General features: G+C 42.0%; 1 protein-coding gene across 7 annotated transcripts in view; it reads left to right on the top strand.

Moving 5' to 3' along the window:
* Positions 1-15,914, top strand: part of OEP80 (outer envelope protein of 80 kDa) — a 62,862-nt gene that overhangs the window by 32,845 nt on the left and 14,103 nt on the right. For 2 of the 7 annotated variants that reach the window (XR_015690895.1, XR_015690893.1), the window contains exon 15: positions 1,067-1,220. The exons of the other annotated variants lie outside the window; for them this stretch is intronic. The gene's annotated coding sequence lies outside the window, so the exon portion shown is untranslated. The remainder of the gene's footprint in view (positions 1-1,066; positions 1,221-15,914) is intronic. 7 annotated transcript variants of the gene reach the window in all.

Below are 15,914 nucleotides of genomic sequence, written 5' to 3'. Positions count from 1 at the left end.
TGATAGCATCTTTGACAGTGACGGAAACGGAGAGTATGCAGCCTGCTGTCCACGACGGAGATGGAGAAGACTGCAGCCACCTGACGGAGCACTTGTGAGACAGAAAAGTGAATGATTGCTCCAACTAAGTGACCAGTTGTATATAGCTGAAAATCAGCAAAACTGGTCGACTGCATTAAAATGCAGTCAGCAACAATACAAAAATGCTAAAAATGTTGATGTGGCATTTGGCTAGTCATGAAAAAACCATAGTCACCTTGGGGGGCTAAAAATCATCCAGCAAGGCAGCATAGCTACTAACAAACACACCAAGACTAGGAAGAGAGACATAGTTAGAGCTCCAAAACGTCCTTGTTAGACTCTAACTAGGGCTCACAACGTGGAGATGACAAATTGACAAAGTAAGGTAGGCCAACAAGATATCCTAGATAGTGGACACACATTGGAGGACAAGCCTTGTTAGAGGTGCCACATGCAACAGGTGATGAGAGAGGAGCATGACATATGTAGTATCCTTGCCTTTTGTGAGATAGGATGCCCACTATCACTATCTCTTTTAGGAGGGGTTTGATCCATTACAAGATATGGCATTACCTCATAGATGCTCCGCTTTCTTTTGGAGATTCAGTCATTGAGAGGCACTAACTGAACAGAGGTAGTAGTAGATATGCATGATATGAGACAACAAACTCTTACAGACTTTTTTAGGCTCACAACATCACTAGCACAGGTAGAATCACTAGTATTGGCTCCACATAGTATAGGATACTCTGAGGTTGCTATAGATAAATCCAAAAAGCTATGCTGAGCTAGGCCTCATTGCTAAGCCATACATTTTTGTATACTACGATGCCATCATCTCATTTGTTTTATATTAGGTTTCATTTGTTTTTTTGTTTATTTGTGATGTGATATACCATAGTTATACTTATCACTTTGGTCTGATAGGTCATTTTAGGCCCTTGTAGATATTATATAACTTTCTTTTTTCCCACTTGAAGGATTTTTGAATTAAAGAAATATTTGTAGAGGGCTTTTTGGCTAAACCAGGCAATGTTAAAAACAGGTAGAAAACAACATAGGAAGCCACAAAGCTACAATAATAAGAGAAGAAATGATGGATTGGGTACAACCAAGGTGGAACGAATGATCTCCATTCTTGGAGCAACTACTTCTTTGAGGACCACACTGGCAGAAATCATGGAGCTTGCCACAAAAATGTATTGAAACTTGGCCCATATGACTAGGATTTAGGAATACTGGAGGCTGAATTAAAAATGAAGGCATTATGTGTCCTCTAGATATGCCAATTTAGAGATGGTCTCTTTTTTTTTTTCATGAAGAAGCTTGAATTAATGAATTAAAATATTTACAAAGGACCTTTTAGCCAACCAAGCACACTCAAAGACAATACATGGAGCCAAAAAGGCTACAAAAAACACAAGGCTACATGAATGGACAAAGGGGATCACGAAGTAGGCACAACCAGGGTGGTGTGGATGTTATCTATCCATGGAGCAGCCACCTTTCCAAGAATCACACCAGCTGAAATCATGGAAGTAATTTGCCTTAATAACAATCCTTGAACATAGCCCATGTGACACGTATATTTGAGGCCGAATTGAAAATAAAATGCATGGAGTGTCTTCCAGATGTGCAAAGGCCAGTCCAATGCAGAAAATAGAAAAGATAGTGATGTTGTGACTGGAAAGTGATTGTGGTTGGCATCTTGCTCAAAAACCAAGCATTGATGATTGCATGTTGACGTGTCATCGAAGTTTATACTCAGAAAATGATATTGGGAGTAAAAGGTCACCGTGCCTTTTACCGTGTTTGGGTGTGAACACACCCTTCACTTCTTGTACTTTATATATATTATCAAAACCTAAAAGTGGTACACTAGTCTTTGTACCAAACATCAAGTGTGTCGTTCTCTCTCTCTCCTCTCTATTGATCTTCGAAGTTGGACAGACTAGTCAGGCAACCTCAAGTGAGAGGTGTCTGCAGCAATAGTCAACGTTCAGCAAGTGCAAGAGAGGCAGTTGGACCAGCAAGCAGTGTCACAGGTGTTGCAGGTGGGCTTGTCGGGTAGCAGGCGGTGTTGCAGGAGTTGCAAACAGGCTCGATGCGTAGCAGTCGGCAGGTTGCAGGTGCCGCAGGGGCACACTACAGGTAGCAGGCGACAGGCTGCAGCCCAGGCAACAGTTTTGGCGGGCATAGACCTGCAGATAGCGGGCAGTCCGGCAATAGTTCGTGGGCTAGGCGTGAGGTCTGATGGGTCTTGGTCAAAAAACAGATCAGTCATGCCCTTTTTTTGTTTTCAAAAAAGTTTCCTTAAATTCTGCAATTATTTTATCAGGCGTTCACATGCAAATGCACTTTGTGCATTTGCATGTGCAATGTGGCAAAGGCGTGAAGAATTGTATGGTCAGAAAAGTGCAGCCAGCAAGGTTTATTGGGTAAAAAAACTGATGGACTTTCGCATGAAAGCAGGTATAGCCATGTCTATAAATTTGAATGAGTTTAACTCAATTTTCAGTCAGCTGATTGCATTGGATTTCCATATTGATGAAGAGTTCAAAGCTACTTTCTTGCTATGCACTTTACTTGGAAGTTGGGATAATTTCAGGACAGCTTTGAGTAATTCGAGTGCTCAACTGCTATACTCTAATGTGGAGAGTTCTTTGCTGATGGAAAAACTCAATAGGCAGAATAACTCAGCAAACAAGTTTTCAAATGCATTACATGCTAGAGGCAGATTTCAGCACGAGCTAGAGGCAGACCATTCAAGACAAGGTCCGTACAATGCTATCACATACTGCTTTACCCCATGGATTTTGGGCAAGGGCTGTTATGACAGCCGTACACTTGATTAATCGGTTACCAAACAGGTCTTTGGGGGGAAGGGGGGAGTGCCTCAAGAAGAGTGGTCGGGCAAGCCACCTTCGTATGCTCACTCGAGAGTGTTTGGCTACGAGGCATTTGTGCACATTCGCAAGAAAGAACGCAACAAACTTGAGCCAAAGTCCTATAAATGTATTTTCCTAGGATATGGTGATGAAGGTGAGATGGGGTATTGGTTATGGGATCTCGAGAAAAGAAAAGTAGTACGCAACAATGATGTCATCTTCTGGGAAGATCGCATGCACAAACAAGCCGAAAGAACAGAGGAGGTCAGAAGGGTTGTATTCCGGGAGGATGTACCAATAGGACAGCAAAGAATGCCCGTTAGACAGCAGCAAATACCTGCTGTAAATGTCCCTGAAAATGCCGGGAATGATGCTGAAAATGATCAGCAGGATCTTGCCCATGATGTCCCACAAATTCAACAAGAACATGTGTCTCTGGAGTAACGTGAACTAGCTGTACAGCATGTTGAACCCGTAGAACAAGAAGTTATTAATGCAGATTTGCAGGCTGAGTAGCCAGCACATTTTGACCATTGGGTCCCACCCGTCGGTCAACTAGAGTGCAAAAATAGCCAGATAGATTTGTTCTTGGTATAAACTATGTGGCTGATTATGTCATGTTAATAGATTGTGGTGAACCGTCATGCTTCCAGGAAGCAATGAACAGACAAGATAGTAAGAAATGGCAAAAAGCAATGCTATCAAAGATGGAATCCCTCATGAAGAATGGCACTTGGGATTTGGTACATTTGCCAAAAGGATGAAAAGTGCTACCTTGCAAATGGGTTTATAAATGAAAGTCACTTTTGGTTTTTGCCAAAGTACAAGGCACGCTTGGTTGCTAAAGGATACAAGCAAGAACATGGAATTGATTTTGATGAAATCTTTTCTGCTGTAGTTAAAATGACTACTTTGCGAACCATCTTGGACTTGGTTGCATCCGAGGCTTTATGGCTTTTACGTTTAGTGAGAGAGCTTGGTATTATAGAGGTTCCTATCCTCCATTGTGACAGTCAGAGTGCTATCATGCTAGCACAGAATCTTGTCTTTTACGCAAAGACAAAGCACATATAGGTGAAGTATCGCTTTATCATGGATGTACTTGACAACAAAGACATTGAGCTTGTCAAGGTATATACAGATGATAACCATGCAAACCTTCTTAGGAAGGGTTTTCTAGTGGAGCGGTTTGCTCATTGCCACTAGATGATGGGGGTTGGATAGTATATGCGTCTTTCAGCTTTGTACATACATAGACTTAGCTGATTCTTTCCTCTACCTTCAGGCACGTTGCCTTTAGGTGGGATGCTGTTGGGATTAAAGGCTCACCGTGCCTTTTACCGTGTTCGGGTGTGAACCCACCCTTCACTTCTTGTACTTTATATATATGATCAAAACCTAAAAGTGGTACACTAGTCTTTGTACTAAACATCAAGTGTGTCGTATTCACTCTCCTCTCTACTGCTCTCTACTCACTCTGTGTGTGTTATTAGTCGCATTCAATCTTAGCTCAACAAACTCTCCATCAAATGAAACCTAGACTTGTCTAGCAATTGGGCAAGAGATAGAAAGATGAATAGGCGTCTCATCACATATAATACAAAATACACATCTACGATTGGAGATCTTACAAGTGCACAACATATCCCTTATGGGGAGACCCCCAATAAGAAACCTCCATATAAGAACTTTTACTTAGACATCCATAATTAAAGCAACCGATAATGCCACCTAGCTTCACTATCTTGAGCAGACCACACTTTATTTACTTTCTTAGTCACCCATAACTTATCCTCATTTTATGATAAATTTAATTGGTTAATTATTTTCAAAAAACCATTTGGTGGTTGTAATTATGGAGAGCTCCCACACATCTCTCTCTCTCTTCCCCTTCCTCCCTCGGCAACCAACCTCACCACCACCACCACAAGAACCTAGAAAAAAGGAAATACAATAAAAGAAAATTTTGATGTGGGACTTGGATACAGTTGGGGTGGGACGGATGATCTTCATCGTCAGAGTAGGTACCTCTCCGAGGACCACACTAGCTAAGATCATGGAACTCACTTGCCACGATAATAAGTCTTTGAACTCAATTCACACAACGACTAATAATTTAGGATGGATTTTAAATGAAGGCATTATGTTTCTTTCAGATATGCCAATTCAAAGATGGTGTCCGCCACTCTAGGGCTTTGTAGCTGTTCGTTGGCGTTAGACCCAAATGCACCTATATAGGGAGTAGTAGTGATTCTGAGCTTTGCTTGGTTTTCACTCTGTGCAATTTTCTATACTTAGTGGTGAACCCTCACATGTGCATCATCACAAGGGTGTAGTCCTAAGATGTGTCTATATTGTATCTTTTCTTTCATCGAGTAATACAAGGATATACCTTGCGCTCACATATCATGTTACCTTTTTGTGCCGTCTTGAGTGAGTGATTTGAGTGTAGATTGATTACACTTGGTATTAGAGTGACTCTTGCTCGGATCCTAGGGGTGCTCATGGAAGTAGGAGAGAAGATTTGGTGCCCATGAGTCATGTCGTGACTACTCATATCGCGATGCCCTTGGCGTGACATGCCATCCGAAGGCAAGACACGACTAGTGACACCTTACCTGAAGCCAAGATGCAATTCCCTTCGACATGCTATCCAAAGTTGAGGCATAGCTTCCATTCCTACAATAACCATGGTAGATAATGCAACTAACATTGCTATTGGGGTTGAAGACCAAAAAGGTCGTGGCTAGGAATGGAGAGAAGCCCAGGAAGAGAAGGTAGTGGGATTGGAGAGATAGGTAGAAGGCATGTTTGGCCTTTTGGATTCCATCTAGAAAAACATGTTGAAGAAGGAAGAAGAGGAGGAAAGGAGAAGGAAGGCTAGAGATGAACAAGGGTTTAAAGAGCGGTTGAGACAATAGGAATAGGAGGAGTCGTAAACTAAAAGAAGAAATAGATAGGTTAGCAGCATACAAGTTAGCTCATGAGGAAGTAGCTAGAAAGTACAAAGAGAAGAAGAGAGGAGGAGATAACCAAAGCATCCAAGAAGAAGAAGAAGAAGAAGTATGAGACAAGTGATGGGGAGGATGGTGAGAGTTGAGAAGATGACTATGGGAAGTTCAAGATGCCACAACCTACTAAGTACAAGAGAGAGAGAGAGATGGGCTGATCTTAAAGAAGTGGATTGTAGAGGTAGATAATGTAGTGATGGGTTAGGCACGGAGATCTAGATAGATAGTCGTTATGCCCAGTGAGAGACAGAGAGAGTGAGATAGAGCAGAGTTGAGAGTGAGCACGTTTGTAGGTACAATGACGAAAGTGTACCTTTAGGTTTTTAGATAGATATATATGTGTAATACAAGTGCTAAGGGTGTGTTTACACTCGAGCACATTTAAAGGCACGAGGCCTTTATTCCCTACAACCTCCCACCTAAAGGTGTACTTGAAGAGGAGAAAAGAATTAGCTAAACCTAGGTATGTACAAAGCTGAAATACATATATCTATCCAAAAACCTAAAGGTATACTCTCGTCATTGTACCTACAAATGTGCTCACTCTCGACTTTGCTCTATCTCACTCTCTCTGTCTCTCACTGCGCGTAACGACTGTCTGTCTAGATCTCCGTGCCTAACCTTTGTCTTTGCATGAAAGACAAGATTCCGTGCTAGCATGATAGCACTTTGACCATCACAATGGAGAACAGGTAACTCTGAGATGCCAAGCTCTCCCACCAGACGTGAAAGCCATAAAGCCTCCTTGCATACCTTAGTGGCAGCCACATACTCGGCCTCTGTAGTAGACAATGCAACACACTTTTGTAGCCTGGAGATCCAAGAGACTGCTCCTCCTATGAAAGTAAACACATACCCAGAAGTGGACTTCCTGCAGTCCGCATGACCAATATAGTCTGCATTCGTAAAGCCAACAACAGATGCCTTCTGCTTTCCAAAGCAGATGCACAACTCCTTTGTGCCTTTGAGGTATCTCATAATACCTTTCACTGCATCCAAATGCTTCTTGCCAGGGGTTGCCATGTATCTACTAACCACTCCCATTGCAAAGGCAATGTCAGGACGTGTAGCAACCATAGCATACATTAAACTGCCAAGAGTTGAAGCATATGTTATCTTGGCCATTTCAGCCTTCTCATCATCAAATGTAGGGCTGTCCTCTGCACTAAGCTTCACATATGGGGGCAATGGAACCTCAATTGTTTTCCCCCCTCCATATTGAAACGCTGCAAAAATTTGGAGATATACTCCTGTTGAGATGGATAGAGTAAGCCTTTTGATCTATCTCTGAGTATTCGCATGCCAAGAATGTGATTTGCATCACTAAGGTCCTTCATGTCAAAGCTGCCATGAAGACTTTGCTTCAGTGAGTCCAAGGCATAAGTATCCCTGCCAGCAATCAGCATGTCATCAACATACAAAACCAAGATAATCAGGCTGCCATTTGCTGCCTTCTTGGTGTACAAGCAGTGATCCACTTGACTAATATGAAAGCCTTGGGATTGCATGAATGTATTAAACTTATGATACCATTCTCTTGGTGCTTGTTTCAGCCCATACAAACTCCTTTTGAGTTTACATACCATTTTTTCTTTCCCTTGTTTAACAAACCCTTCTGGCTCTTGCATATAGATATCTTCATGCAGATCACCATGTAAAAACGCAGTCTTTACATCCATCTGTGTATGAGCTCCATATCCTCAATTGCAACCAAGCCCAAACTTGTTCTCAATGTAGTCATCCTGACTACAGAAGAGAAAATCTCATCAAAGTCAATTCCATGCTCTTGCTTGTATCCCTTTGTAACCAATCTTGCTTTGTACTTTGGTGAGGAACCAGAAGTGACCTTCATCTTGTAAACCCATTTGCATGGAAGGGTTTTCTGCCCTTTAGGCTACTGCACCAAGTCCCAAGTGCCATTTTTATCAAGAGATTCCATCTTTGACAACATGGCTTTATACCATTTCTTGCTGTCCTGTCAGTCCATTGCTTCCTTGAAGCAAGACGGTTCACCACAGTCTGTCAACATGACATAATCAGCCACATTATTTGCACCAGGAACAAATTTGTCAGGTTGTTTAGTAGCCTAGACGATCTTCTAAGCCAATGGTCATTGTTTGTTGGCTGTTCCTGCAAATTTCCATTTTCAGCATGCTGTCCTAGCATTTCAGCTTGCAAATTAGCATTAACAGCTTGCTGTCTTGGCTATTCTTGCACATGTAGTGGATCATTTTCATGGGCAATAGCTGGCTGATCATTTCCAGTATCATTTCCTGCAATTACAAGTTTATTTACAGCAGGTATTTGCTGTTGTACAACAGGCGCATTTTGCTGTCCAAAAGGTATTTCTTCCCGAAATACAACCCTACGGACCTCCTCAGTCTTTTTGGGCTTGTTTGTGCATGCGATCTTCCCGGAAGATAATGTCATTTCTGCGTATTGCTTTCCTTTTCTCGGGATCCCATAATCTATACCCCATTTCACCCTTGTCACCATATCCTAAGAAAATGCATTTATAGGACTTTGACTCAAGTTTGCTGCGTTTTTCTTTACGAATGTGCACAAAAGCTTCACAGCCAAACACTTTCAGATGAGCATATGAAGGTGGCTTGCCTGATCACTCTTCTTGGGGAACTTCCCCCCCCAAAGACCTATTTGGTGACCGATTAATTAAGTGAACAGCTGTCATAACAGCCTCTGCCCAAAAACCATGGGGTAATGCAGCATGAGATAGCATCGTACGGACCTTATCTTGTATGGTCCGATTCATACGCTTTGCAACTCCATTTTGGGGCGAATTATGAGGGGCAGTGAGCTCCCTCTTTATCCCTTTGCTGTCACAAAATGCCTGAAAGGCCTTGGACACATATTCCCCACCATTATTTGGGCGAAGACACTTAAGTGTCTTTTTTGTCAGATTTTCAGCCAAAGCCAAGAATTTTTAAAACTTGTCAAGCACTTCATCCTTGCTACGATTAGGGTAAACCCATACTTTCTGTGTAGCATCATCAACAAAGGTGACAATATTTTTTTTCCCGTAAAGATAATCCTAGCATTTGATATACATCCGAATGTAATAACTCTAGAGGAGAAGATTTCAAAGAGACTTTTTGTGAGACGTCTATGCATGTTTGCTATAAATACAATGATCACAATGCTCAAAATCAGCATAACGAAGACAAGGCAAGTAACCCAAACGAGAAAGCACTTTCATTCCTGTTTGACTCATGTGTCCCAATCGGCCATGCCACAAAGAAATGCTTGGTTGCTTGGCACGGCAACAACATGGTCACGCACACTAGATACATGAAGTGGATACAAAGTATCACTCTTGCAATCTCTGGCAATAACCCTAGATCCCTTACAAATCTTCAATTTTCCATTACCAAAGGGGGTATGAAAACCATCATCATCTAGCTGCCCTGTGCTAATCAAGCTCTTCTTGAGTTGAGGTACATGCCGTACATGCTGAAGTATAAAGATAGAGCCATACTGAAATGAAACTATCCACTGCCCATACCTGAAATGTCACATGCATAATTGTCTCCAAGATGGACAACACCATGTCGACCCCCTGTATAGGTAGAGAACCACTCATGATGAGGGGTGACATGAAAGGAAGCACTTGAATCGAGAATCGAGGTATTCATGTCATCATCTGTATCTGCAAGTAAAGCATGTGCACCAAAGTGTGAAGAGACAAAGAGTACATCACTCCCACACTCACTGTCATGAGTGACTACATTCACCTCTTCAATTTTTACACTGCTCTTCTTAGGATGACTGTCCTTCTTCTCTTCTTTGCTATCATCTGTCTTCTTTCCTTTTGCTTTCTCTTTCTTCTATTTGTAGCAATCATGTTTAAAGTGACCCTTCTTGCCACAATGATGATATTCAACAGCTTTGCCACGCGATTTACTGCGTCCCTTGCTATCATGTTTGCTCTTTTGCTGTGATCTGCTCCTAGTATGCAAAGCACTGGAAGACTTACTGGATGCATTGTTCTGCCGATTCATCTTTTCCATAAGTAGAGCACTGTCTATATGAACATACAAAAGGATCACATTAGAATTTCTTATAGCAGTCTTGAATGTATCCCAACTCTCTGGTAGAGTGCAAAGCAAGAAAGTAGCCTTAAATTCCTCATCAATCATGAACTTCAAGGCAACCAGCTGGCTGAAAATGGAGTTAAAGTCACTCAGGTGAGTAGATATTGCTGAACCCTCTTTCATATGCAAATCCATAAGCTTTTTCAGCCAATATACTTTGCTTGCAGTACTCTTTTGTGCATACAGTTCTTTCAGTCTAGTCCATATAGCATATGCAGAACCCAAACCTTCAATGTTGAACAGCAAGGCATTGAAAAACGATAGCTCTATGGTTGAGTGTGCAAGTTCATTTATCTCATCCCAATCGTCCTGTTCCATGTCTGCAGACTTTGCCCCTTTGGTTTTGATCGGCTTTGCCTGCTTCTTTTGCAAAAGGATATTGTAGCATTGCTTTTGCCAAACTGCAAAGTTATGTGCGCCTTAAAGCTTCTGTATGTGCATTAGATTACTGCTATCATTGCTGCCAGCCATGATTTTCAGTGCAAATGTGACCATAAAACAGCAAATGCAGGCCCAAAACTGTCACCCAAGTGACCAAGGTACAAACAAGTACCAACCGGCAATAAATGACCACGCAGAAGCACAGATTTCAGATCTGTCAATAAATTTTTAGAAGCAGCAAACCATGTGCTACAGCATTCCACAACTGATTACAGCTGTTCCAAGGGCATATGCATCACATTACATGAGAATCCCCAAATTTTAGCTGCAATTTCTGTTGTACATGTACCCATGGGCACAAAATTTGACACGAATGGTCAAAAGCCCCAAAATTTTGTTCTCAAAGCATCAAACACACATCTGCATTTTCTCTGTCATGCATAGAATAGGCCAATGTTGCCAAGATAGAGAAATTTCAGCAAAACCCCCAAAATTTACCAAGTGTTGATGTCCAAATTCCGTGGAATTCAACTTGCATGTACATAAAATGACCAAATGCTGCACAGATTTTGCCCAAACTACGAAAGCCCCACATTGCACGGGGTCCAATGTGCCTCAATGTCGAGAAATTGGGTAAATTGCAGCCCAATTTGTGCATGTACATGAAAAGCCCCAAATGTCGGGGACAAAATTTCACAAATTCCTGCTATTTCTAAGACAGATATCACTGTTGCATCTTGCTCGCATCAAATCTACACAAATCCCCAAGTTTTCCAAGTCTTGCGTGCACTAATTTTAGTGAAATTGAAAAAAATTCACTAAAATGTGAAAAGACGCAAAATTCCCGGGCAAATGTGCACCAACTTTGCAATTTCTGAGTCAATTTTTCCAATTCTGCGTTGAAATTCCCAAATTCAGGAGAAGCCCCAAATTTTTGGGTTTGAATTGCACGGAAATTTATGTTGTGCCTCCACGTGTGAACGCCCGTCAGTGGGCAAAAGGGATTAAAAAAAAAAGAAATTGATTTTGACAGTCAATTATGACGAGTTTGTTGACCCACCAAGCGTCGCGTGATGCTGACAATGCCTGCTCGCGCTTGTCGCCAGTCGCCCAGTCGTCACGCAACGATGCCTGCCCGCCGGTCGCATGTCAGCTGCTGTCAGTCACGCCCACTAGTCCACGTCAATTGCAGTTGCGTGCTCCAGTCGACTGTTGCTCCCGTCAACTGCTATTTGTTGTGGCCTGTCTGTCGTGACCTGTCCGCTGCCTGTTGTGGCGTGTCTGTCGTGACTGTCCTCTCTGCTTGCAACTACCCATGATACCTGCAGCTAATGACTTGCTCGTCTGTCCTGCTTGAACTCCGAGAGGCATGAACGCCTCAACCGCAGCTCTAATACCAGTTTGTAGTGACGGGTTAGGTACGGAGATCCAGACAGACAGTCGTTACACACAGTGAGAGACAAAGAGAGTGAGATAGAGTAGAGTCAAGATTGAGCTCGTTTGTAGGTACAATGACGAAAGTATACCTTTAGGTTTTTAGATAGATATATATGTGTAAGTACAAGTGCTAAGGGTGTGATCACAGCCGAGCACATTTAAAGGCACGAGGCCTTTATTCCCAACAGATAAGTCCTTGAAGTATGTCAAGTTACCCAAAGAGAGGAAAAGAGAAGTGGTAGCCATCTATCTTAGAGAGGATGCGGCTAGTTGGTACTTGTTGGAACAAAAACAAGGTGGCACCATCTTCTCATGGGAGAAACTACAAGAGGAGCTGAAGAACTATTTCATTTGAAGGATGGAGAAATTCAAGGTTAGGGACGAGTGGAGGAACCTCAAGTGGGCACAAGGGAAGATGGAGTATGTCAACTAGTACCGACAATTGATGTTTCAACTCCTAAACATGGACATAGACACTAAATTACATGGATTTGTATTTGGCATGCAAGAGTGGGCAAGAAGAGATGTGGAGAGGCAAGAACTTGAGAACCTAGCCAAGGCTATGAGAGTGGTTGAAAGACTAGTGGACTTAGAAGGAACGAAGACAACCCAAGGGAGCCAAACCAGATTCCACATAAGCCTTACCACCAACACTTGGACCCCAAGGCCAACCCCTCCTAGAGGACTTGGTATCTGAAGTTAGAAGTTAAATCTCGGGAGTAAACCCAGTCTTATCACAGTCTGCCTTGGTACCAAGGGGAGTAATCGAAAGGTGAGGGGACAATCATTGTAGACCATCTCCAAGTGCATCCTTGTGGGTCGATGGGGTCAAATGCATCGTGGGGGAGACTCCAACCCTTGACCATGGGAGTGAGATGTTTCAAGTGCGGCGGCCCATACTTTTAGAATAAATACTTCATGGAAAACACAACATCAAGTGGATCTAGAGTGGCAGCTATAAGTGTATATGGAGGAGATGAGCCACAACCCCCACGCATTCAAGAGATTTCAAATGGGAGCAAGGAGAACTGTGAGAGTGGGTATAGTAAGTGCACGCCCCCAATGCATTGCGGCATGAGTGGTAGAAATGCACCACTTTATCTGAAGGGAATAGTAAGTGAGAAGGATCAAGCAATCATGGTGGATAGAGGAGCAACTCACTATTTTTATTAATTTAGAGTGTGCAACAAAGCATAGATTGTGATTGACCAAAGCACCAAAAGGATTAACGGTGATCTTCACGCAAGGAGAAGCAAAAGAAGTGAAATAAGCATTTTCAGCTCAAGTTGAAGCAGGGAAATGGAAGGCTAAGCTCAACTTTCTAGTGATACCTATGGATGACTTTGAAGTCATTTTGGGCCTTGAGTTTTATGACAAGTATGTTATTGCAACATTTGGGAAAGGAGTCAATGAGATGTTATTAGATATGCAAGGAGGAGTACGAGTCCCATGTGAGGGAATGCAACTTCCAAATAGATCACTAATCAAAGTGCAAGTGAAGGAGATTTTCTAGCTCCCCATCCTAGTTCTATCCCTTTCCCATACTGTCCTAGTCATGGCCCTACATTAGAGCCCCCTCTCATGGTGACAGGGGATGGCAATTTTTGCCCGCATCCCCGTTCCGGTTACAGTTCCCGTCCCCGTCCCCAAAACCCATCCCGTGTTACTATGAAGTAACCCAAGGGCTCCATCATTCAATCCAAGAATCTGTCACAAGCATTTAGCTTGGAATCCTGACATGCAATGCTAAGCAAGTGGAGAAGTCAGTGAAGCAAGGAGATATGGTATACCTATGTATGATGAGACCTTTGGAAAACGAGTTACCCAAAGCACCGAAACTACAACTAGGCAATAAAGAAGTAGAGGAAGTGTTGAAGGAGTATGCAAATGTGATGCTCCCGGAGTTATCCAAAGGATTACTCCCAAAGAGAGATATAGATAATAAGATGGAGCTAATTCCAGGATTTGTACAACCAGGTAAGGCCCATACTGAATGAATCACACCAAGTTGATGGAATTAAAAACACAATTGCATGAGTTGGAAGAGCAAGGTTTCATCCATCCAAGTAAGTCACCACAATGTTGTTTGTTAAGAAGGATGGAGGACTTAGGTTGTGCTTAGACTATAGGGCACTCGACAAGATCCACATAAAGAACAAATATCCCATGCCCTTAGCAGATGACTTGCTAGATAGACTTTGTGGAGCCAAATATTTCAGTTGAATACTCCTTAGGTCAAGGCTACCTCCAAGTTTGCATAGCTGAAGAAGACATCCCAAAGATTGGCTTTTATTCTAGATATGGAAGCTTTGAATGGCTAGTCCTAGGATTTGGACTTAGCAATGGGATGGGAACCTTTAATGGATTGATGAATGGAGTATCCAAGGTAGATATAGATGTGTTCATCATCATTTATGTAGATGACTTCTCAGTCTATAGCAAAATCCTAGGAGAGCACAAAGAACACTTAAGAATGGTCTTTGAGAAATTGAGACAGCACAAACTATATGCAAAGCTAGAGAAATATGAGTTGTAGAAAAGGAGTTAGAACTCTTGGGATTTATTGTAGGGGAGGAAAGAATCATAGTGGACCCAAAGACAATAGAAGCGATGAAGAATTGGCCAATACTCAAAATAGTTTGGGAAGTTAGGGAATTTTAAGGCTTCACAATATTTTGTAGAAGGTTTGTGAAAGATTACAACATGATAACGACTCCACTATCTCAACTTACCAAAGGAGAAGGGAATTTCAAGTCTAGGAATGATCAATAGGTAACTTTTGACCTTATGAAGGGATGTGTGAGCAAGACTAAGCAAGACCCGTGTGCTTTAAGTAGCAAACTTCACCAAACCTTTTGAGATCTCAATGGATGCCTCATATTGTGGCATTGGGGAAGTGTTGATGCAGGATAGGCACCCAGTTGCATATGAATCCAAGAAATTTGCAGAGATAGAGACTTGTTGGAGTATCCATGAGAAATGAGTGTTAGTAGTGAAACATTGCCTTAGGAAATAGAATCACTATGTGCGGGACAAACACACAATAGTCTTTATGGACAATATCTTTGTCAAATACTTCCAATTCCAATCCAAGTCTGCCAAACAAGATGGCTAGACTCAAGTTTTTTCTTCCGTTGTCTTGATAGGTACCCTCACTAAAACTCTCTATTGTCTTGATACTAATGATCAGCAACTTGCTGAAAATCCTATTGATAGTGCCTTATCAACAAGGGAATCTTTTCATGAGACACATTTATGGCATTAGAGGCTTGGTCGCATTAACTATTGAGCATTGATAAAGCTCTAGTCAGAGGATATGGTCAAAGATCTTCAAAAAATTCTCTTGCCATCAAATCACATTTGTGAAGATTGTTTACTTGGTAAGATGCATCAATTCTCCTATTCTAAGGATTCTCATGTTCATTCGCCATCTATTTTGCATCTCCTTCATAGTGATGTTTGTGGTCCTATGCGGATCAAATCCATTGGTGGATTTATATGTTTTGTCACATTCATAGAAGACAAATCTCAATTCACTTGGGTATATAGCTTGAAATCTATATCTAAAGTCTACTCTTGTTTCAAGACTTCTATTGCCATGGTGGAAAACCAAAGCAGCTTTCGCATTCGGACCCTTCGCACCGATAGGGGGTGAATATCTTTCTAAACAGTTTTGAGAGTATCTTGCATCCCATGGTATTCATAATCAATGCACCATTTTCCCACAACAAAATGGAGTAGCGTAATGGAAGAATAGGTCACTTATGGAGATGGCAAGATGCATGTTGAAGAGTAAGAATTTACCTAAATCTTTTTGGTTCGATGCTATTCTATGTGCCACTTATGTTTTGAATAGGTGTTCCACAAGAACTTTACGCACCAGTACTCCTTATGAGGCATGGACTGGCTCCAAGCCTTCTCTCTCTCATATGAGGACTTTAGGATCATTGGCGTATGCTTATGTGCCTCCTCAGAAAAGGCATAAGCTGGATGATAAGGCTGTTCGCTGCATATTTATTGGATATAGTGCTGAAAGTAAAGGGTACTGTCTTTTTCAACCCTCTACA

Source organism: Lygodium microphyllum, chromosome 5, assembly GCF_053477565.2.
Source record: "Lygodium microphyllum isolate KBCC chromosome 5, Lygodium_microphyllum_v1.1.10, whole genome shotgun sequence".
Lineage (NCBI taxonomy): Eukaryota > Viridiplantae > Streptophyta > Polypodiopsida > Schizaeales > Lygodiaceae > Lygodium > Lygodium microphyllum.
Note: the sequence above shows the minus strand (reverse complement) of the source record. Positions and strands in the feature narration are given on the sequence as shown.